Below are 24,170 nucleotides of genomic sequence, written 5' to 3'. Positions count from 1 at the left end.
CCTTCCTTCCCTCCCTCCTCCCCTCTCCTCCTCCCTCCCTTCCTTTCTTTCTTTCTTCCTTCCCTCCCTCCCTTCCCTTCCTTCCTTCCTTCCTTCCTTCCTTCCTTCCTTCCTTCCTTCCTTCCTTCCTTCCTTCCTTCCTCCCTTCCCTTCCCTTCCCTTCCCTTCCCTTCCCTTCCCTTCCCTTCCCTTCCCTTCCCTTCCCTCCTCCCTTCCCTCCTCCCTTCCTTCCCTCCTTATGTTCTTATGTGGCGCAGAGTGTTGGACTGGAGGGGCCACTGGCCTGATGCAACAGGGCTTCTCTTATGTGACACAGAGTGTTGGACTGGATGGGCCACTGCCTGATCCAACAGGGCTTCTGTTATGTTCTTATGTGACGCAGAGTGTTGGACTGGATGGGCGCAGAGTGTTGGACTGGCCTGATCCAACAGGTCTTCTGTTATGTTCTTATGTGACGCAGAGTGTTGGACTGGATGGGCCACTGGCCTGATCCAACAGGGCTTCTGTTATGTTCTTATGTGACGCAGAGTGTTGGACTGGATGGGCCACTGGCCTGATCCAACAGGGCTTCTGTTATGTTCTTATGTGACGCAGAGTGTTGGACTGGATGGGCCACTGGCCTGATCCAACAGGGCTTCTGTTATGTTCTTATGTGACGCAGAGTGTTGGACTGGATGGGCCACTGGCCTGATCCAACAGGGCTTCTGTTATGTTCTTATGTGACAATACTGACTTTGGTGGACCCAAGCACTGATTCAGTGTAAGGGAGCTTTGTGTTTGTGACTGGAGTGGACAATACTGACTTTGGTGGACCCAAGCACTGATTCAGTGTAAGGGAGCTTTGTGTTTGTGTCTTCTGGTGCAATTTTGTTCTCAGATCCTGTATTTACTTCATCAGTATATGGGATAAGGCACTTTCTCAACTGTGCTGCATAATGCAGCCTATTTATTTTGTCCTGTTGGCTCTGTTGGCTCTATCTGCGCCACCTTCATCACTTTCGGGGTGTGGATCCCCCAGTGGGGTGGGCTCCCGACTCCCTCTGCCGGCTGTTTCTGATAGCCCTGCGCCCCCTCTTTCATTTGATATGTGTCCCGTGCGGGTGCCACCCTCCTGCCGGGAGATGCCGCAAAATGAGCCCCCTTGAGGCTTATGGCGGCAGGGCTCGGGGGAAGCAAGCTAGACTGCTGTTCTTTTGAGGGGTTATAGAGTGTTTCGAGCCCCTCCCTGTGGCATCGGTCCCATCGTTGTGGGACCCAGGGGGCCGGCGCAGCGGCCCGCTGAAGCAGCCTGTCAGTCACTTCCGCATCTCGACCTGTGTTATTAGTGACAGGCTGCTTCGGCAGGCTGCTGCGCCGGCCCCCTGGGTCCCACGACGATGGGACCAATGCCACAGGGAGGGGCTCGAAACACTCTATAACCCCTCAAAAGAACAGCAGTCTAGCTTGCTTCCCCCGAGCCCTGCCGCCATAAGCCTCAAGGGGGCTCATTTTGCGGCATCTCCCGGCAGGAGGGTGGCACCCGCACGGGACACATATCAAATGAAAGAGGGGGCGCAGGGCTATCAGAAACAGCCGGCGGAGGGAGTCGGGAGCCCACCCCACTGGGGATCCACACCCCGAAAGTGATGAAGGTGGCGCAGATAGAGCCAACAGAGCCAACAGGACAAAATAAATAGGCTGCATTATGCAGCACAGTTGAGAAAGTGCCTTATCCCATATACTGATGAAGTATATACAGGATTTGAGAACAAAATTGTTTCCGGCGGTGATATTTGGGGGATTTTTGGGGACGTCACAGGAAGTGCTGTGAAGTCACTTCCTGTTTCCGGCAGTGGCATTTGGGGGAAATGATGCCATTTGGGGGAAATGATGTCACAGGAAGTGATGTCACTTCCTGCTTCCGGCAGGTGGCGCGGGGGAAATGATGTCACAGGAAGTGATGTCACTTCCCGTTTCCGGCAGGTGGCGCGGGGGAAATGATGTCACAGGAAGTGATGTCACTTCCTGTTTCCGGCGGTGGTATGACGTCGCCGGAAGTGACGTCGCCGGAAGTGACGTCACTTCCTGTTTCCGGCGGCGCGCGCGCGAAGCGCGCGCGCACTCCTGCCTTCCCCCCCCCCAAGGTGTCCCTGGCTGGCCTTCAGACATTATGGCCACCCTATTGAACCCTGAAGGAATTTCTGTTAATGTTTATGAAGGATTGCAAGGTTCTTTTATAAGCATGCATTGGTTTGGAAGATAAACAGGAAACACATGAGCAGTTCTATTTCAATCCATCACAGAACAATAGTACAAACAAGTATCTGGTGGAAATGACTGGATTCACCCCTACACACTATCACTCAGCAGCAAAGAAAACTGGGTTGCACTTACCTGTAACCTTTGTTCATCGAAAGGTCTTCTGTGCAGGCACATATAGGGACTGTGTTTTCGCAGACCAGCCATGGAGAGGAGCTAGCAAGCTTTATCAAGAAGTTTCTAGAGCTCAAGACTGCTTCCCCTCCCTTTGATCTTCAGTGTAATGTTTCTTGCCCAAAGGGTCATGTGACAGAGGGGGAACACTCTTTCCTCAGTTATCCCTTCCCTGCTGTAAGAAGTGAGCATGAACAGAGCAGCCCCACAATGAGGAAAGAAGGGAAGAATGTATGCCTGCATAGAAGGCTGCTCTATGACTGATGGTTACAGCTAAGTGCAACCCCATTTTAATCTTTGTGGTTTCTTTTCAAACATGGGATAATAGAAAGTTAATTTACCTAGGAAGAGGGGGTGGACTGGATCAGTGGAAGTTTGGCTGTAACACTGCTTTCCTCATAGCTGCCTCACTCAGGAGTCAACGCCCATGGAGTAATGCCACACAATACTGAAGGTTGTCAACCAGGTGGCAGCCTTGCATACATACTCGAGAGGTAGCCTGAATGAGAAGGTTGCCAAAGAAGCTTGAGCCCTTGTAGAGTGTGTAGATACAGTGACTAGACAACTCCTGCTCGTTTCAGTATATGCTGCTCTAATTGTGGAAACTATCCATCTAGACAAGGTCTGTGCAGGGGTGACCTTCCCTTGACTGCAGCCTCTGAAACAAATGAATAAATTCCTTGCTCTCCTAAATTTCTCTGCTCTTTTTAAATAAAAGCGAAGAGCCCTTCTAACATCTACCGTGTGCAGCGTCCTTTCTGCTGTATAAGTCATGGAAGGGAAGAAAACTGGAAGGGTGATGACCTGACCCATATGAAACTGGGAAACTATTTTAGCGAGGAATTCCAGGCATGGTCTCAGAACCCCTTTATCTATATAGAATTTCAGAAAGGGAGGGTCACAGTGTGCAGAGGCGATAGCCACCAAAAAAACCCACCTTGTATGAAAGAAAAGACAAATCAGACCTCACCATCCGTTCAAATGGTTTATAAATAAATCTGAACAAAAACAGAGATAAGCTCCATTGAGGAACGGGGTATACAGCAGCTGGGTATAAATTTAACAAACCTTTAAGAAACGTTTGGATTCCACAATAGAAAAAACTGTGGAACCACTTACTGTCTCATGAAAAGCTGAGATACCAGCTAAGTGGACTTTAACAGATGAAGTTGCTAAGCCTTCCTCCTTCAAGGTAAGGAGGTACTCAAATACCTTATTATTTATTTATTTACGTTATATTTATATTCTGCCCATTCTATGCAGACTCAAGGCAGCTAACAGCATAAAATACACAAAAACAATAACCAATATTAAAACAACAAAAAATATGTGCCACAGGTTACGGGACTAAACCCTTTGCCCATAGCCTCATCTGACCTTCTTGTAGAGGGCCTGCAGTGCCGGATTAAAACCTGTGGAGGCCCCTAGGCAGTCAAACTCTTGCGGGCCCCTTGCCATTCATCTCAGAGACAGAGTGCCTGCCCCCACTGCAGCTTGCAGGCAACCCCAAAAGCCCCTTTGATAAAGCTGTGGAGGCAGGGCTGGATCTACATATTTTTAAGGGGGGGCAAAAGTAAAAAATGGTGCCCCTTATATTTCCCTTTCATTTATATAAGGCAATTTCATGTCTGTGTTCATGTGAAGCGTTGATTATAGTTGGCTGCCAGGCGGGGCCAGCCTTGATGGAGTCTATATTGCTTCTGCTGAACTGTCTGGAATGGCTAAAGCAGGACAGGGATGTCAAGCAGACCCTCACACCGGGAACAGAAGGAAAATAAAGTCAGGATTACTGGAGAGACCAGTTAGAGAGCCCCGTGCAGCGCAATGAATAATGCTGGCTGCCTCCCCACAACTGCAGCTGCCTTTCTGCCACCTTTCGCCGCCTCCCTGCAGCCACCTTTCCTCCACCTTCTGCCGCCTCCCTGCAGCCACCTTTCCACCACCTTCTGCCGCCTCCCCGCAGCAACCTTTCCGCCACCTTCTGCCGCCTCCCCGCAGCCACCTTTCCGCCGCTTTCTGCCGCCTCCTCGTAGCCACCTTTCCGCCACCTTCTGTCGCCTCCCCACAGCTGCTGCTGCCTTCCACCACCTCCATGCAGCTGTTGCTGCCTTCCTGCCGCCTCCTCACAGCCACCATTGTCTTCCCACTGCCTTCTGCCACCTCCATGCAGCTGCTGCTGCCTTCCCGCTGTCTCCCCACACCCACCACTGCCTTCCCGCCGCCTTCCGTCTCCCCGCAGCTGCCACTGCCTTCCCGCTGCCTTCCGCCATCTCCCCGTAGCCGCTGCTGTCTTCCCGCCTCCTCGCAGCCGCCGCTGCCTTCCCACCGCCTCCATGCAGCTACTGCTGCCTTCCTGACACCTCCCCACAGCCGCCGCTGTCTTCCCACCACCTGCAGCTGCCGCTGCCTTCCCGCCACCTCCCAGTAGCCGCCACGGTCTTCTCGCCGCCTCCCCACAACCACCATTGACTTCCCGCCACCTCCCTGCAGCCACCACTGTCTTTACGCCGCCTTCCACTGCCTCCTCGCAACAACTGCTGTCTTCCCACCTCCTCCTTGCAGCTGCCAGTCTTTCTGCCACCTTCCGCCACCTCCCTGCACCTGCTGCTGCCTTCCTGCCGCCACTGTCTTCCCGCGGCCGCCTTCTGCCTCCCCTCTGCCCCTGAATATGCTTCACCCTTAGCGCAGGGTCTGCCTCAGCTACTGAGAGAAAGAGAGAGAAAGAGCGAGACAACCTGCAAAGCAGTCTGACTCACAGAAACAATCCAGACTCTTTCTTGCTGAACTGACTGAGGCTCTGGAGCAGCCATCCCAGAGAAGCACTGCACACAAAACCTGGAGGAAAACTTTGCTGGGCTTCTCAAGGACCTCCCGGACAACTTGGACTGTCCGCTGTCTCTTTCTCTTCCCCCTCCCCAGGGAACAAAGGGAAGTTGTTGTCCCCCCCCCCTCTCATTTGCACTTGATAGAAAGAGTGGAGGCAGCCAAAAGAGCAATGGGAACTTTTTTAAAAATGTGTCCTTTACTACTGACAGAGGCAGCCTGCAAGTTACCAAGGGGGGTAGGGAAGCAAGCTCCCAACGCAGGAAGCTTTGCAGCAATTTTGCTGGCCCAATCCATCTCTCTCCCTGTCCCATTGCTCTGTGAGAGCCCGTGCTGGCTGGCCTGGCGCTGCCAGATGCAGAAGAGGGGTCAAGGAGATGCTGAAGGGCAGGCGAGCCTGACGGAGCCAGCTTGCCTGGCTGGCTTTCTCATTTTTTTTTGCTGCAGGCAATTTGGATTTCTGCTTGGGGGGGGGAAGTGTCCTGTGCCCGCTGCCCACCACTCAACCAGAGCCCAGAGGGAGTTTTGCAATGGCTTCCCTTTCCTCCCCGCCTGACTTGGCCAAAAGTGCCTTGCAAGCCCGGCGAGCGCACAAGCAGTTTTCTCGCTCCAGAGATGGGTTTCCCTGGGGCTGGGCTGGCAGCTGGGGAGGAGTCAGGGCAGGCGGACAAAAGGAAACAAGGGGGAGGGGTCAGGTGAAGAGGGAAGCCGACAAACAGCGAAGCAACAACGAGGGAAGTGACGGGCAGGGAGGGTGCGGGTGGACAAAGAGAGAGATGATGGGGACAAGGAGAGGCAGGCAAGCTGAAGGGAAGGGGTTGACGGAGGAAGAGGCAAACTAGCAGCGGGGGGGAAGGGAACTAGGGTGGGGAGAGAGCTGACCCAGGGCCCCTAAAGGCACCGCGACCCATAGGCAAGCGCCTCCTTTGCCTAATAGTTAATCCGGCCCTGAGGGTCTGCATGAGGCAATCATGATCTCTGTCACCCTCTGTGCTCATGGTGGTAGGGGTTGATAAACTGAGCTGCCTAGTGCAGGGATCTGAGCCTGGGATGGCAGATTGGCCTATTTGTAGCAGGTCCTCTTCCAATGGGAGGGAGCTCCAGAGCTGTCAGGTTCCAGAGCTGTGGGAACCAAACTCGTCTCAGACAATAGGGTGCAATAAGTATGCAGGTTGTTTTGTCTGCCTTCAATGTGCAATGTATAAAACAGGTGCCCATGCCAGTGCAGCTGGAACACATCCCCAAGTGAACTGCAGTCTGCTGTTACCCTGAAACAAAAACAGGAGCATTTGATGTTGCCTCTGGTTGCAAAAAGATCCATTTCAGCAAATCCCTATTCCTGAAAAATTGGATTAATGTAATGATTGGAGATTTACTGCTCTTGGATTACAGGCACATTCCTATTTAGGATGTCCACTGTGGTGTTGTGTTGCCCTGCTCTGTGTATGGCTGTTAGATGCATGCTGTGCCCTATACCCAACTCCAGATGCGAGGTGCCTCTGTGCATAAAGGTATGGATCCCATGCCCCCTTGCTTGTTTATGTGAAATGTAGACATTGTTTTGTCTGTAGCACAGAAAACTCTATGACCTTGAATGAATTCTGTAAAAGAAGTAAGAGCATTCCTTATAGCCCTAAACTCCAACATATCAAGGTGAAGTTTAGCTTTGGCCTCAGACCATAGGCCCTTAGCCATGTGAACCCCACAATGCACTCTCCAACCCATTAACGGGCATCTGTAAAGATTTGTATATCATGTGAATGAGTTCCCAATTGGATTCCCCTAAGTAGATGTGGAAATTTGGTCCACCAAGTAATGGTTCTCAGGATGGATCTGGGAACTGAATGTCTTTTTGATTGTGAGTCAGAGACTTGATGGAATTATTGTAGGAAACAGCAGGAAAAGGCCATGCCCCTGATGTCACCATTTTTTCACACGGCTTTTTTGTAGAAAAAGGCCAGCAAGAACTCATTTGCATATTAGGCCACCCCCACCCCCCCCAATGCCAAGCCAGCCGTAACTGCATTCCTGTGCGTTCCTGCTCAAAAAAAGCCCTGGCAACCAGTCAGAAGCACTGAGGGATGTCATTCACGGTTAGCTTGCTCTGGTATGTCATTTTCTTATGACAGCAAGAAGAGAACTGACAGAAGAGTGCTCTCTGTACTCCCATCACATGACCTTTTGGGTAGGAAACACTACACTGAAGATTGAAGCACTGAAGCACAGTCATGTAGCAAAAGCACAGTCCCCAAGTAGCCGCCCCGAGCCTGCCTCAGCAGGGAGGGCGGGATATAAGTCTAATAAATAAATAAATAAATAAAATGTGTGCCTGCTCAGAAGCCATGAAGATGAACTGGCCCTGACTGATCTAGTCAGCATATGCTCCAGATTCTAGTTAGGTGGAAACAATGAGCAAGGTGCATGCTGACCACATCGTGCTTACCTCAGTCAAGCAGCTAGAGTCACACTCAAATAGCTGCAGTCAGAAAAGCCACAACACTGCTGATCAACTGGACGCGAACATCTGGATGTGTGCTACCCTTCCTCTCCAAATAGCTGATCAGGGCTATCTCTAGAACTCCCTGTGCACACTGCTACATTAGGGTCACTGTGTGAAAATGTCATATTTCAAATGAATTTGCAACAGTGGACTGTATTCTGAACCCCAGCATTCTTCTAACAGGGAGGGTGAGCACTCTATTTTTTAACTTTGGAAATGACACCATTTCCCCCCTCCCAGACAGACTTTGTGCTATAAAGAGAAAGCAATTTTGAAAGAATCCAAAGCTGGCTGTGAGGTTTGCACTCAAATTAAAATGAAAATGAGCGTAGCTTTGAACCTCACCACATAAATCAATTCATAGTTTCTTTCACTCAGAAACAAAAAAACCCCCAGATTTTCTTTGGATATGAGTTGGGAAGAGGTTATGGCAAAATCTGTGAATTGCATTAAATATTCAGGCCTATTTAGGACTCAGTTCAGACATTTAAGAAAAGTGGTGTGACTTCTGAATGGAGACTAGCAAAATCTCTTCCTCTGTGAGATGTGTATGTTTCACAGTCTAGACTAGGGGTGTCAAACATGTGAACTGGGGGCCAAATCAGGCCCTTGGAGGGCTCTATCAGGTCCCTGAACAACTGGCTGTCATCTGCTTCTTTCTCCTTCTCTTGCTTTCTTCTGCATAACAGCTTGCTTTGCAAGGTTTGCTCAATCATACAGAAGCTACAGAGCAAAACCTTTATCTTCTCCATTAGCTGAGGCTCTTCCCTTGAGAGGAAGGGAGGGAGAGCTTGCTTTGCCAGGCTCTCTCAATCGCACAGCAGAGCTACTGAGCCAAGCCTCTCTTCCTTCTATTGGCTGAGGCTCCTCCCCTCCTGGGCCCTTTGGGAAGGAAGGAAAGAGCCAGAGCTTTTTTTGCCCAGTTCCTTGGATCCTATGGGAGAGATACAAAGAAAGCACCTTTAAGACCAATGAGTGCTAATGTTTTAATCATGTTTTAAGGTTTTTTAACCTAATCTTAAATAGGTACACATATGACCCAGTCCAACATGGCCCAGCCCGACAAGGTCTCATTTATGTCAAATCTGGCCCTCATAACAAATGAGTTCGACACCCCTGGTCTAGACACTTCTGCAGCTCTTTTGTCTGAAGCAGAGATTCAGAAAGATTTGAGCTCTGAAATATTCAGCAGCATCTTTATTTCTAATTATTCCTCTTCTGTTAGCAGCCTGGAAATTTAACTCAGTGCCCCCTTTTGACTGGCAGCATGCCTCCCTAAGCCAAACAAAGTTCACCAGCCATGCATGGTAGCCTACTACAGCCATGATAAAACTAATTTTGCTGCTTCTGGGCAAAACAGTGAGAATGTCCAGCACACTACATTGGTAATGTGGTATCTACTAGAGGTTTGCATTCCGCATAAACTGAGCTGGAAAATAGTATTTTTGGGGTACTATTTAAGCCAAACACAGATCAGAGAATCTGTATAGCTGAGCCTGAAGAAAGCCATTTTTGGGGGGGGGAGGGGCTTTATTCGGGTATATTCAGCTGTACCAAATAGCTGGTGGGCTCCAATTGTAGCTCTCAGCTCCCACCACCACAGCTGTAAAGACGCACATTATAGAACACAAATCACAAATCCACAATGAAAATATGGAAGCACCTTTGGCAGCACATTTTGTAGAAAAGACACACTGCTGCTGATTTGCGGTTCTTTATGCTTAGCAAACGTGTATCACATGCATACAATCACTGAATTACAGCGGATGTTCAAAAAATGCTGTTCCATCAAGAGGCGGCTTGGATTTATAGGCTAACAACATATTTGCCCCATGGACTCAATACATAAGAACATAAGACCATAAGAGAAGCCATGTTGGATCAAGCAAATGGCCCATCCAGTCCAACACTCTGTGTCACACAGTGGCCAAAAAATCTACACACACACACACACACACACATATATATATATATACACACACACTGTGGCTGATAGCCACTGATGGACCTCTGCTCCATATTTTTATCTAACCCTCTCTTGAAGCTGGCTATGCTTGTAGCCTCCACCACCTCCTGTGGCAGTGAATTCCACATGTTAATCACCCTTTGGGTGAACAGGTACTTCCTTTTGTCCGTTTTAACCCGACTGCTCAGCAATTTCATTGAATGCCCACGAGTTCTTGTATTGTGAGAAAGGGAGAAAAGGACTTCTTTCTCTACTTTCTCCATCCCATGCATAATCTTGTAAACCTCTATCATGTCACCCCGCAGGCGACGTTTCTCCAAGCTAAAGAGCCCCAAGCGTTTCAACCTTTCTTCATAGGGAAAGTGTTCCAAACCTTTTATCATTCTAGTTGCCCTTTTCTGGACTTTTTCCAATGCTATAATATCCTTTTTGAGGTGCAGTGATGAGAATTGTATACAATATTCCAAATGAGACCGCACTATCGATTTATACAGGGGCATTATGATACTGGCTGATTTGTTTTCAATTCCCTTCCTAATGATTCCCAGCATGGCGTTGGCCTTTTTAATTGCAATCGCACACTGTCTTGACATTTTCAGTGAGTTATCTACCATGACCCCAAGATCTCTTGGTCAGTCTCTGCCAGTTCACACCCCATCAACTTGTATTTGTAGCTGGGATTTCTGGCCCCAATGTGCATTACTTTGCACTTGGCCACATTGAACCTCATCTGCCACGTTGATGCCCACTCCTTTTGGAGTGCCTCACAATCCTCTCTGGTTCTCACCACCCTGAACAATTTATTGTCATCCGCAAACTTGGCCACTTCACTGCTTACTCCCAACTCCAAATCATTTATGAACAAGTTAAAGAGCATGAGACCTAGTACTGAGCACTGTGGCACCCCACTGCTTACTGTCCTCCACTGCGAAGACTGCTCATTTATACTCACTTTCTGCTTCCTATTAATTAGCCAGTTTTTTGATCCACAAGAGGACCTGTCCTTTTACTCCGTGACTCTCGAGCTTACTAAGGAGCCTTTGATGAGGAACTTTATCAAAAGCTTTCTGGAAGTCAAGGTAAACAACATCCATAGGGTCTCCTTTGTCCACATGTTTGTTCCCCCCATCAAAGAAATGTAACAGGTTAGTGAGGCGAGATCTTCCCTTACAGAACCCATGCTGAGTCTTCCTCAATAACCCGTGTTCATCAATTTGCCTACTCATTCTGTCCTTGATAATGGTTTCTACCAACTTTCCTAGTATTGAATTCAGACTGACTGGCCTGTAATTTCCCGGATCTCCTCTGGAACCCTTTTTAAAGATGGGGATGACATTTGCTACCTTCCAGTCCTCAGGAACGAAGGCAGATTTCAATGAAAGATTACATATTTTTGTCAGAAGATCCACAAGTTCAACTTTGAGTTCTTTCAGGACTCTTGGATGTATGCCATCCGGACCTGGTGACTTATTAGTTTTTAATTTGTCTATCAGTTGTAGGACCTCCTCTCTTGTCACCTCAATCTGACTCAGGTCTTTCAACACCCCTTCCAAAACAAGTGGTTCTGGAGCAGGAAAACACTTCTAATCTTCCACAGTGAAGATGGAGGCAAAAAATGCATTCAGCTTCTCAGCCATTTCCCTATTGTCCTTCAGTAATCCTTTTACAAATACAAATTTGGATCTGCCATGTTACATATAGGGGCTACTTCTTGTAATGTATTTATATTGAATGTGTGATAGGTTGCATTTTGAGATACTGTTACATTGCATTTCTAAGGGTATTATTTAAAATGTCTTGAATATCTGACGTAATGTTATATGCAGTACATGCTATTAGCTTGATAATAATCTCAATCATGGTTATTGTTGTGATCTGTATCTTTAAGGATGTGGTAGTTTCACACACAACTGCATGAAATTACAGAGGATAGTTTTTCTTAAGAATTTTTAAAGTTTGTTTAGGGAGCGTTTTGCTGGCTAGTATTAGAGCAGAAAGCTTTGTACCCAATTAAAGAAAGGCTAATGGACTGGATAGCTTCCTTTTGTAAATGCTGAGCTGTAAATAAGAGATAAGTTTAAACACTGCATATGTCTCTTTATAATACTAAGCAGAGCTTTTTTGTAGAAAAAGCCCAGCAGGAACTCATTTGCATATTAAGTTACACCTCCTGACATCACTATTGTTTCACATATGGCTTTTTTGTTTTAAAAAAAGCCCAGCAGGAACTCATTTGCATATCAGGCCACATCCCTGACACCAAACCAGCCAGAACTATGTTCCTGTGCATTCCTGCTAAAAATAAAAAGGTCTGATACTAAGATTCCATTCAGCTACACGGTATGTTGAAATATTAGGGTTAATTCTAGGGAAATAACTTCTGAGGAAGATCTACTAAGAAAAACTTTTGAAGAAGATCAACTACAAAGTGGTCTTACAGCTAGATTCTCATCATTTACTACAACTTATTACTGAAGCTGTTCTACAATATCATGAATATGGGGCTTTTCTAAATTTGTTATTCAGGATCACATTTGTGATATTCTTCTGCCATCTATGTAATAGGTAAGGAACATATGTATTTTTATTAATTATAAGATGTAGTAGCTGTAAATCACAGTGATCGTTTTTTGGGTTTTTACACTGTGAACCCGGTTTGTTTTTCATCATTAGGAGCATGCAAAATGCCATGAAACAGTGTGCAAGCGTTCAAGTTATTAAGACATCTTCACCAGCTGGACGTTTAACATTTACAAATGTGGCATTGGGGGGAGGGAGAAGAAGGTAAGTTCCCAAGATATGGTTGCAATGCTCAAAGTCTGCAGTTATAGTATTAAAATGAACACATGACCACCTGAAGCTGCCTAATACCGAATAGGACAACTGGTTCATCAAGGTTAGTATTGTGGCAGAGTGGCAGCAATTCTCCAGAGTGTTACACAGAGATCCTTTACATCACTTACTACTTGACCTTTTAACAGGAGATGCCAAGAAGATGCTCTACCACCCAACCCAGACCCTCCCCCAAATCTGAACCAGGGGCTTCCTGGCTCATAGCTCCCATTTTTAGCCACTATGCTACACTGCCTCACATGAAAAACTGGATGTGCATGAAAACCACACTGTTTAGATATTGCTGGGTGCAAACCAAGGTTTCTACATGCAGCCAGATTTGCTGGGACAAAAGAGAGAAAAATTGTGTTCTCCACTTGTGCATATGGCAGCAGTTATCTGTCTCTCCACGCCAGGAATAAACAAAACATATACATCCTGAGTAAGGCAGACAGAAAAGAAAACATAGTCTGGAGTATTTTTTTGCTTGGGACTGTGTGGTTCATAAACTGCTGATGAACTCAATGAAGCTAGTTGGAAATAGACAAAAGGAAATATTTGTTCCTGAGGTATTTAATTGTGGAATTCATTGCCAGTGGAAGTAGTGGTGGCAATAAGTGTAGATAGCCTCAAAGGAGGGTTAAGCAAATTCATGGAAAAGATTGTCTATCAATGGCTGCTAGACAGGGTACATAAAAAGAGCCTCAAGTACAGAAACAGCAAACCTCTGAATGCCAGTGTTAGGAGGCAAAATTAGGGGAAAGCCTTAACATCTATGCCAAGGGTGGCCAAACTGTGGCTCGAGAGCCACGTGTGGCTCACATATATCATGTAGCTCTTGAAACCCCCACCAGCCCATCGGCCAGCTTGGAGAAGGCATTTCTCTCTTTAAATCACTTCTCCAAGCCAAGCCAGCTGGCAGCTTGAAGAATGCATTTAAAGTTGTCTTCTTTCCATCTCTCTCTCCCTCCCCATCTTCCTTCCTTCCTTCCCTCCCTCCCTTGCAACTATCAAAATCTGACATTCATGCCCTGCAGCTCTGAAACACCTGACATTTATTCTATGTGGCTCTTACATTAAGCAAGTTTGGCCATCCCTGGTTTGTTTGCCCAGCAGGGCAACTGTTTGATCACTTTGTTAACCTGGATGTTGGATTTAAGGGATGACCAACCTGATCCTGCAGGGTTTATGTTCTTACAAGTGGGAACCAAGCGGGAACCAAGCACTGGAGCGGGGGAATCTAATTTTCCCCGGATGGGCTTCATTTGAAGACACAGGCTTGGATCCAACCAGGCTTTTTGCTGGGGGAGGGGGCGAGGAAGGTTACCCTTTGGTCATCAAAAACAGCTATCCTGAAGATCACAGGATCTATATGTACAAAAGCCAAATGGGATGTGGGCTATAGTAGGGAGGGGAGTAGGGTGAAGACAGTCCAAGGATCTATCCCACAGCAAACCTCCTTGCTTTTCAGATGGGATAGTATTTGATTGTACATCTTCATGAAAAGTGTGCATTTGTTTCTCCACGACAACATATGTCTCAGGCTTAGTGCAGGAATCCCACCATCAGTATTTGGCAACGTAGACGTCATCCCAAGCCCTAAACTTTAAAGGGTTTTTCTTTGACTGCAACATTTGGTGTCCAGATTGGACTTATTCCCCCGATTAAACGATTGTCTTACACCCCAACCACTTTCATAGTTTAACCTAATATGACACGCTCTGTGCTGAAGGGCTCAATTTCCTGTAGCGCAGTTGCACTAAGCCACATCATATTAATTATCTCCCATGCGGAGCTATTCACTTTCCACCACATGCTGGGTCTCAGCCTCCAACTCATACTAGTCCTGCAATGCTGTCACCACTGCCGGCTTCACTTGAGTGGTTCCTGATTTACAGCTGGTGGGAGAGAAGAAGAACTGACACCGCAATAGCTGGTGTTACAGATTTCCCCTTCAGGGTAATTAGAATTGGGGGGGGGGGGTTGGGGTTTGTTTGTTTCACCCCCTTCACCAAAGCCTTTCTGCCTTTTGCTCCATCACAGAGAGAAGTTTCTACTTGGGTTGCAGAGAAGCAGCAACTGAACAGAAAGAATGGGTAAGCAAGGTCTAGAAGGAAGATCAGTCCACTCAAGAAACGTTGGTGATAGGTAAAAGGCCAGTTCTATGCTGGGGCTGCTTTCTGAAGTCCCGTGAATGCCCCTCTGGCTTTAGCTGCATGTGGAATTATAATGCATGATTCACGCATTGGTGGCTAGTGTGCCACTGAAATCATTCATTGTTAGAGTTTACCACCATCACAACGAGCAGCAGTGGCTTGTAAGGTGGGCTGCAGGAACATCCCCTCCTCCAGCTGTACACTGCTGAAGGGGAAAGGGGAGGCAGTGCTCTTACCAAAGGGTGATGGGAGGTGGAGCTAGTAGGACCACAGCTACAGCCCCACACAGGCTACTGTAGAATGGCTACTGGAAACCACCGGCAGCCAATGACATCATTCTCCCACATTCACATCTATTCTGAAGTTGTTTGCCTACACAATTCAATAGCACACCAATAAGGGCACAGCTAGGTTCAGGTAGGCATGCAGGGCAATAAGCCTAGTCCAAACACAGCTCAGGGTCATAGCACAACTAGTCAAAAGTCCAAGCATCAAATTGGAAGGGCAAATCCAAAGAGCACAAGCCAGGTCACAGTCCAGAAGATCAAGCACACAGAAGTCTAAACCACAGCAGCATGCAAGAGTTGTGGACAAGTTGCTTCCACACTGGCTCTGCCTTTTCTGGCTGAGTCTTCTTGCAGCATCCAAAGGCTTCCTCCATCTCCTCCTCACCTGAGGAAGTGTCGGCAGACAGACCAATGACAATGGCTTCCTTCTCCCGCAGCAGCAGCTGCAACAGCGGCTGATTCTACATTCATGTTTGGGTCTGATTTTCTGAGCACTGAAATCGCCTTCTAGAAATCTGGAGTATATTTTTTCATCTACACTCAACATTTTGCTCCTGGACTTTCCCCTCCACACTTGCTTACTTTACTGCGTTTCTTGTCATTAATTTATATTTTGTGAGCTGCCCTGAGCCTGCTGCGGTGGGGAGGGCGTGATATAAATAAAATATTATTATTATATAAGTTTCTGCAGGATATGCATGCCAAACTTAAAAGCTGCTTGAAACCATGGGGGGGGGGAGGGGGCAGGTTAAAAAGTTCCTTTTTTCTTTCTTGAGAAAAGAGCTTATTGCCATGTTTTCCAGGAAAGATATCATCTTTATGGTCCTGTGGAATGCGCTTGCAATTTCTCTAGCCAGGGCGAGAGTCAAAACAAATGCTTTCTTAAAAGGAACTACTTTGCCTAAGAATTCTATCCTATATTATCTTCTACTTTAGCCATATGCACTACTACTTATGACTACTTACAACAATTTTATTAATACAAATCAGATTATCATAGCTGATCTATAGGTCTGAGAAACATAGGTACCAACAGCCAGTAGCAAGTGATGTTCAAAAGGACATCTGCTGTTGTTAACTAAACAATGTGCCAACAGAAGTAAAACATTTACACTTATGACCTTAGATCCAAAGCTTCCTGGAAAACCCTCATTCAAAAGTAGTCTTGGAAAGTCAGCAGCAATTCAGTGGCGAAAACGTTTCAAAGCCAATTCAGGGTTTTAAATGTAAATGGGCGTTTTCGCACTGACCTTACTCCGGAGCGACGTCCCTCTTCACTGCGCAGCGTCTGCGCGGATTTCGCACTAATTGCTCCGGAGAACCCGGAAGAGCTGCAAAGTCCCGCGGCTTTTGCGTTGCAAATGTAAACTGGTTTTTGGCGGTTTACATTTGCGACGCAAAAGCCGCGGGACTTTGCGGCTCTTCCGGGTTCTGCGGAGCAATTAGTGCGAAATCCACGCAGACGCTGCGCGGTGAAGAGGGACGTCGCTCCGGAGTAAGGTCAGTGCAAAAATGCCCAATTACAGTCAAAACACTGAAGCAAGACAGAAGTGAAGGCGGATTGTAATGTAGATGGTCACTTTCAGAAGTGCAGCATTACTGGATCTTTTGCTCAGTGTAAAATTAGCCAGCATTGGGTTTTATACCCTGTTTTTCTCTACTCCCTGACAGAGTGCCAGTTTGGTGTAGTGACTAAGTGCCCGGACTCTTATCTGGGAGAACTGGGTTTGATTCCTCACTCCTCCACTCACACCTGCTGGAATGGCCTTGGGTCAGCCATAGCTTTCACAGGAGTTGTCCTTGAAAGGGCAGCTGCTGTAAAAAGCTCTCTCAGCCCCACCTACCTCACAGGGTGTCTGTTGTGGGGGGAGGGAAGGTAGAGGAGATTGTGACTGCTCTGAGATTCAGAGTATAGGGCAGGATATAAATCCAATATCTTCTTACAATCGCCTTCCCTTCCTTTCCCCACAATAGGCACTTTGTGAAGTAAGTGGGGCTGAGACAGTTCTGAGAAGGCCACAGGCTTCATGAGGGAGGAGGAGTGGGCAGGACTTTTTTGTAGAAAAAGCCCTGCAGGAACATATTTGCATATTAGGCCACACCCCCGACACAAAGCTCTGTTTGTGGGGAATCAAATCCACTTCTCCAGATTAGCTGCTCTTAACCACAGCTGGGCTAGCCTATCAGTGGGTTACCCCATTTTAACCCATCAGTGGATCGCTCTGTTCTTATTACGTTTCCACCCCCTCCTACTGTTCACCAACATCAACAAAGTATCCCTCATTTTCAAAAATTGTAAGTCAATTTGTGCTATTGTTTCACGTTACCACTGCATCATTTCATGGCTATTCCCCTGCCCCACAAATCTGCCAACCTTGCATCCATTCCCGCTTGCACAACCCCATCAAAAAAGCTAACCTTAATTTGGGACTCCAAGCTTGCCTCCTCAGATTCAGACTTTTCCTGAAGAAGCAAGCCACACGCGGACAGTTGGCCTTAATGGTGTTATGTACTTATATTAGAATTTGTACCCCATATTTTTCTTCCCAAAGGAACCCACAGCAACATACAACCCTATACAACCCTATATGAATAAACCACACAATTAAAAAAAAAAAATTGGGAAAGCTGTAGATTCTTTGGCTGGCTCATTCAAATGCACAGACTTTGTGCCACAGGGTCAAGAATTCTTGCCTTCTGGTTCATACTTCTGGCCCTGTTCAAACTGGCCTTTTTCAAACTGAAAAAGGAAGAGGGAACACAATTATCACCAAAGATGTTCCTTCTCTTGTCCCTCTTGCCTTCCTGTTACAGTGCTATTTTAAAAAACACAAGTGTTGCAGAGAGACATAACGATGTGGATCTTTTTCAGTACTCAGGAAGCTTTTCAGTACCCAGTACTTCAGTAGACTTTTTCAGAACTCAGGAAGCTCAGTGAGGAAGGGCATGTAACTACTACAGCTGCTCCTTGAAAAGTGTGATCTGGTCACAGTGGTCTATGCTCTGATCACATCCAGGACAGATTACTGCTCCATGTGGGGTTGCATTTGAAAACAGTTCAAAAACTTCAACTGATCCAAAATGTGATGGCTAGGCTACAGTCAGGGGTTGATTGCAGGGATCAGATCACTCTGTGTCGAAACAGCGGCACTGGTTACCTGCCTGTTTCCAGGCACAATTCAAAGTGTTAGTTCTTACCTTTAAGGGTCTTAATGAGTTAGGGCCAGGCAACCTGAAGGACTGTCTTCATCCAGCCCATCAGCTAAGATCTGCATCTCAAGCCTTGCTCTCTGTGCCCAGGCCTTCAGAAGATGGCAGCTGGAGATATTGCATTTTCTGTGGTGGCACCTTGCCTTCGTAACGCCCTCTCCTTTGAGACTCACCTAGCACCTACTTTGCTTTTAGGTGCCAGTCCAAAATACATCTTTTTGCTCAAACTTTTAATAGTCTGCATCTGTTTTATGGATAGCTTTTATGCTGATTATGTCTAATGATTATGTTTAATACTGTGTTTCTTTTAACACGCAAACTGTGTCTGAAAAGGTGATACAGAAATATAAGAACTAACTAGCTAACTAACTAAATGTTTCTGATCTTGCTGCTAAATTTCTTGACCTAGCTTGGGTGCATTAAATCCTGTTGGCTAGTGCTTCCTCACCTAGACTTCCTTAGAGCATATTAGCTTTCCATGTGCAGGGAGATTTTGATGTGCAGGAGGAAACAAATGGAAATCTACATTTGAAACAAAGGGGGATTTCAAAACCAGAACAAAGAGTCCAAAGTCCTTTTAGATGTGCCTAAAGTAGCTATTAGGATCCCCAATACATATTTAAAACAAAACAATATATAGAAAATTAGACTTCAAAGGTACATGTATCTCTGACACAGAGTTCACTCCTTGAACTACACTAGCTTACTATGGAGCTACATAAATTTGATTGAAATAGAAACTGTACTAATATACTTAGCACAAAACCTCTTTTCTCATAAGGCACATGACTAGTAATGGACAGATGGAACTGATTATGGGTAAATAAATATTTCGTTATGATTTCAAACTATAATAAAATCAATAGGATAATCTCTGTATGACAAGGTAGTAGAGCATACACTTACACATTTGGGGATTCTCTGTAACCTTGTAAAGATTTTTGTGTTGTAAAAACAATAATGAATTGATTCCTCCAGGCAAGTGGGGTCTTTGCTGTAATTAGATGGGTGGAGGACATTAAGAGATGTGGCTGGTTGAAAAGCCATGGGGAGTGCTAGGAATTTTTGTTTGAGCATTAATGCAAGGAAATAAAAAACACACAAAGTGAAGCTGGTCTTTTGACCTCCAGCTGTAAAATAATCATTTACTTTTCCAAGATAAGCTCCTTGACTTGATCTGTGGAGCAAATTTTGAACGGTGGGAATTTCATTCCCGTAAAATGAGAGGAGAATTTGGCCCAAAAATGTTTAAACTTTAAATCCTCTGGAACCAACTTCTAGGAACAAGTTATTTTGTTGATGATACATGTGTAAGCGGACATAGGGGAGAATGGGGTCCAGGGAAAAGAACTGTAATTAGAAGTCAGAATTGCCTTATTTTCTGAGTATCTCATTAGAGTTCATCCAGGTGAAACATTCCATGAAAAATGAAAGCTCACTAGAAACTTTGGAACCAGTATAAATGAATGAAAGTATACTTTAGCAAAATGCCACATCATCACATTCATCGTTCTATCCCATACAGTAACTGAACTTGTAGCACCATATTGTCTCCAGAAGTGACCACTGGAAGACATCTTTACACTGTACATGACATTACAATATAATAATGTTTTCCATTTCTAAGAAGCTATAGTCCATCATAGGACGTCATATTTGGGCACGGCAAAACCTTTCCTAATGCAAAGTTGTATAACCAATGACCCAGTACCAGTGTGGAATAGTGATTAGAGAGTTGAACTAGGATCTGGAAGACTCAGGTTCAAATCCTCATTCTGCCATGAAATTCACTAGGAAACTTTGGGTCAATCAATCCCTCTGGGCCTAACATATCTCCCAGGCTTGTTGGGAAGATATACCGGAAATGAGGAAAGAAATATGTGTGCTGCCCTGAGCTCCTTGGAGGAATGGTTGTGTGAGACACAGCTTTAGTTGGGAAGACCACAAGCATGCTTAAGTAACATCCTTAAGGGTTAACACACTGCTAGGTCTGACTGAGAAGAAAAAAGACAAGAGTACCAACATACTAGTCTTATCTATAACCTTGCACTATGCCTTACTGTATTTCTACTGTGTTTCTAGGTAACAATAGAGAAGTAGGGAGTTCTTATAGCCCAAACCTATCTGGTCGAAGTAGATGCATGAGTATTGAATTTCTTGCTATGCCACACTTTTCATCCAATGGACTGATGCCAGGTTGGCAACTTGTATCAGTAGTAGGTTGCTGACTCTCGCAATGAAACTAGGCAGGATGTTGTAGCCAATTAGTACATGTTTATGATAACATGTGCCAGTGTGTCATCAATGTGTCATCAAAGGTATATAAGATTGTAAGCATTTTGAAAATTTCCAGAACAGCTTGGTAATGCTGACTATGGTCTAGCTCTGCTCTCAGTTTATTGCAATAAATGTCTTTTTTTCCTTCCTCCTCCACTGGACTCCTCTGAGTGTTTCTATTGGTCAAGAACACTTAGAGCACAAATTAGTGTAACAGAAGGGTACAAATACCCAAAATAAATGAGTCACTCTGGGAGGACAGTATTTGTCTTTGTATGGGTTGGATACAAGATTTTCCTCTTACTGAATATGAAAAGGCAATGATGGGTGTATCATGAGGCTGACATGATCAAAAAAATATGGGAGATGAGGATGGAGAATGGAGGAAAATTCAACATGATTAAGTTAAAAAGCTGGTCGGATCCAACCTTCTGGTTCAAAGCCACTGTCAATGTTAACAAAGCTTAAGCCCCTTCCACACTGAAATTAGAATAGTTTTGTTGTTTCTAAAAAGAGAAAATGAATTAAATTGGACTAGATTGCCTGATTACTCCACTATGCTTGATATCTTATTACCCTTGCATATTGCTGAATTCACACTTGGCGTGCTGCATGGTATAGTCAGAGCCTGGGATCTTGAAGAATTAAAGAACAAAGAAGAAAATACAGATCCAGTTTGGCAATGATTCTATATGAAATCATCTGTATGAAATTCTGTATGAAATTATTTACCCGTTGGCCACTGAAGGCACAAATGTAATACAGTAGAAGTTTTACTTCAGACAAGGAAGTGGTTGAACTCACATTTTTGGCAATCACCAGCAGAGTTGAAATCACCCAAAAGAACCTCATGTTTGGTTGCTTTAAGGCTCGTGTTTAGAACTTCTGATGGTGGACATGGGATTAAGCACAGAAACCAAGTTTAATTTAGTCTGGATCATGCCTTCAGTGTGATTTTTGTCACTCTTTTCAGAACATCAGTCTTCTATGCAGACATCAATAAGATGGTTATATGTCTTTTGCCTGTTATTTCTCTTTGAGATTATGCATGCCAGATAAAAAGTGTATGTTCCTTTGACAAATGCAAGACCCAGAGACCACCCTCAGTTTTAAAGCAAAATTAGCTTATCTTGCCCTTTTAAAAGAAGTTACTAAATACTGCCTGTCTTTTGTGTGTGGCCTGAATTAGATGCTCAATCATTTTGTTCAGAGCTATCCTTTGAGGAGCTGTACAAGGAAATACATTGTTCTTAATTATTCTTATCTCAACAGCTGCTTAATGCTTGCTCTTGATTTTTTGCTCTTGATGGATCCAAGTTAATGATGGATACAAACCAAATTATGAAGATCAGCAGACTCCAAGCCTGAACCTTGAGAACATTCGTATTTGGGTCCAAATTTAAGACTTGCTTAAACTGAAAAATGTAACTTGCCTTTTAAAAAATACTATATTCGGTTCACTTAAATTAGGTTCATTTAGTTTTTAAAAATTCTATCTATCTATCTATCTATCTATCTATCTATCTATCTATCTATCTATCTATCTATCTATCTATCTATCTATCTATCTACCTACCTACCTACCTACCTACCTACCTACCTACCTACCTACCTCATGAAAGCTAGAACTAACAAACTCAACAGAAAAGCAGAATTTTTTGGAGATTATCTGAATACAGCTCTATTTTAAAGAATTAAGCAGCAATAGAAAAGTTCAACAGTAACAACATGGTGCAAACTACAAATTGTGGAGGGTGTAGTTACTCAGTTGCTCTTTCAGTTCCTATGCTTTCCCTTGCCCTTGGTGTTTCTCACAGTTGAGGGAGACCACGTAATCACTGGGCCAATACTCACCCATCAATTGTAGGGCATTCCATTGATACTTTGCAAGATCTGCTGCAAGATCTGGTTGTCCAAGGCAAACGAAACATGTATGTTTGTCCAACATCACAATGTTCTGCCAACATATCTCCAAAGGGAAAATAGCTTTCCCTGCACTATGCATACTTACCCTCTGCCCCATGTGTGGGGCATGCTGCAAGTAACTTTTGAGGGACATAGGGTTGTTGAGAGGAATGTTGAGAGACTCACACACATAATTTGAGGGTAGGGAATGCAGTTGCCAAATTTGGGGGACAAGGAGTATCTTTCCTTTCCTCTGTGGGGTACATTATCTTTACTTCCTCAAATGTAGCAGTGGAGGTTCAGATCAGTTTCATGATGAGAGATATAATACTTCTAAGGGTTCTGAGCAGAGCTGTGTTAGAAATATGAAATAGCAATGCTTGTTCTCATGCTTGGCTGTTCATGTGAAGTGCTCCCTTTCTCTAGGGTTCTAAGCGTGCACACCAGGAAGCCAGAGAGAGGCAACCCAATGCCACGTTCCCTATCACCTGACACAGAAGTTGGCTAGGGTTCAAAGAATGCTCAAGACATCAGTGGTTGGCTTCAGAAAGCCAGTTTGGTGTAGTGGTTAAGTATGCGGACTCTTATCTAGGAGAACTGGGTTTGATTCCCCACTCCTCCACTTGCACCTGCTGGAATCCTTGAGTTAGCCATAGCTATCGCAGGAGTTGTCCTTGAAAGGGCAGCTGCTGTGAGAGCCCTCTCAGCCGCACCCACCTCACAGGGTGTCTGTTATGGGGGGAGAAGATATAGGAGATTGTAAACTGCTCTGAGTCTCTGATTCAGAGAGGAGGTCAGGGTATAAATTTGAAATCTTCTTCTTCTTAGTTGGAGTCCTAAAAGCTGTATTGTGGCTGTGTAGGCATGGCAGAAAGCTGATGGGCCAGTTCTGGTTTTCACTTCCACTGAGTAATTTATACAACAACATTTGTGTCTGCAAAACATTACACTGGTGCCAAAGGTGTAACGTGGACTGAGGGGGCTTGGAAGACAGAATAAACCTAATTCCTTCCCCAGCATGCCGTCCTGCACTGCTCATTTCAGATCGTTTTGATGGTGCAACTATCATGGGATCAGGTTTAAACTGATGTGATATCAGTGTAATATTAGGCCAGTATATCTGCAAGTTATGGCTGGGTATCTCTGCATTACATCAGTATGAGGCTTACCTGCTCTTCTAACCACTTTACAGACAGGATTTAGTGATGTACTAATTACTCTAGCAAAACAGCCCCGTGGCGCAGAGTGTTAAAGCTGCAGTATTGGAGTCCTAAGCTCTGCTCACGACTTGAGTTTGATCCCCGGTGGAAGCTGGGTTTTCAGGTAGCCAGCTTCAGGTTGACTCAGCCTTCCATCCTTCTGAGGTTGGTAAAATGAGTACCCAGCTTGCTGGGGGGAAGTGTAGATGACTGAGGAAGGCAATGGCAAACCACCCCGTAAAAAGTCTGCCGTGAAAACAACGTTGTGAAAGCAACATCACCCCAGAGTCGGAAACGACTGGTGCTTGCACAGGGGACCTTTCCTAATTACTCTAGCAGTCAAATCAATAGAAGTTTCAAAGGGTTTACTTTCCCCTGATTAGGTCCATGGTGTTAGAAGAAAGGCAGGACACATCTCTGAAAGCCTTTGCAAACTTAGATGGTTACAATGATATCAGATTTCCAAGACTACAGCACTCCCTTCAACTTAAATGTAACTACATCTTGGGAAGCAATAATTTAACTCTGGTCACAGCAAGGTTTAGAGGTAAGGTGGGAATAATAGGTTTGCAATCCACAAGAACAGTCATTCCAGCGTTCTCT

Source organism: Heteronotia binoei, chromosome 10 (genome assembly GCF_032191835.1).
Source record: "Heteronotia binoei isolate CCM8104 ecotype False Entrance Well chromosome 10, APGP_CSIRO_Hbin_v1, whole genome shotgun sequence".
Classification (NCBI taxonomy): Eukaryota; Metazoa; Chordata; class Lepidosauria; order Squamata; family Gekkonidae; genus Heteronotia; species Heteronotia binoei.
This window is presented reverse-complemented; position numbering follows the sequence as displayed.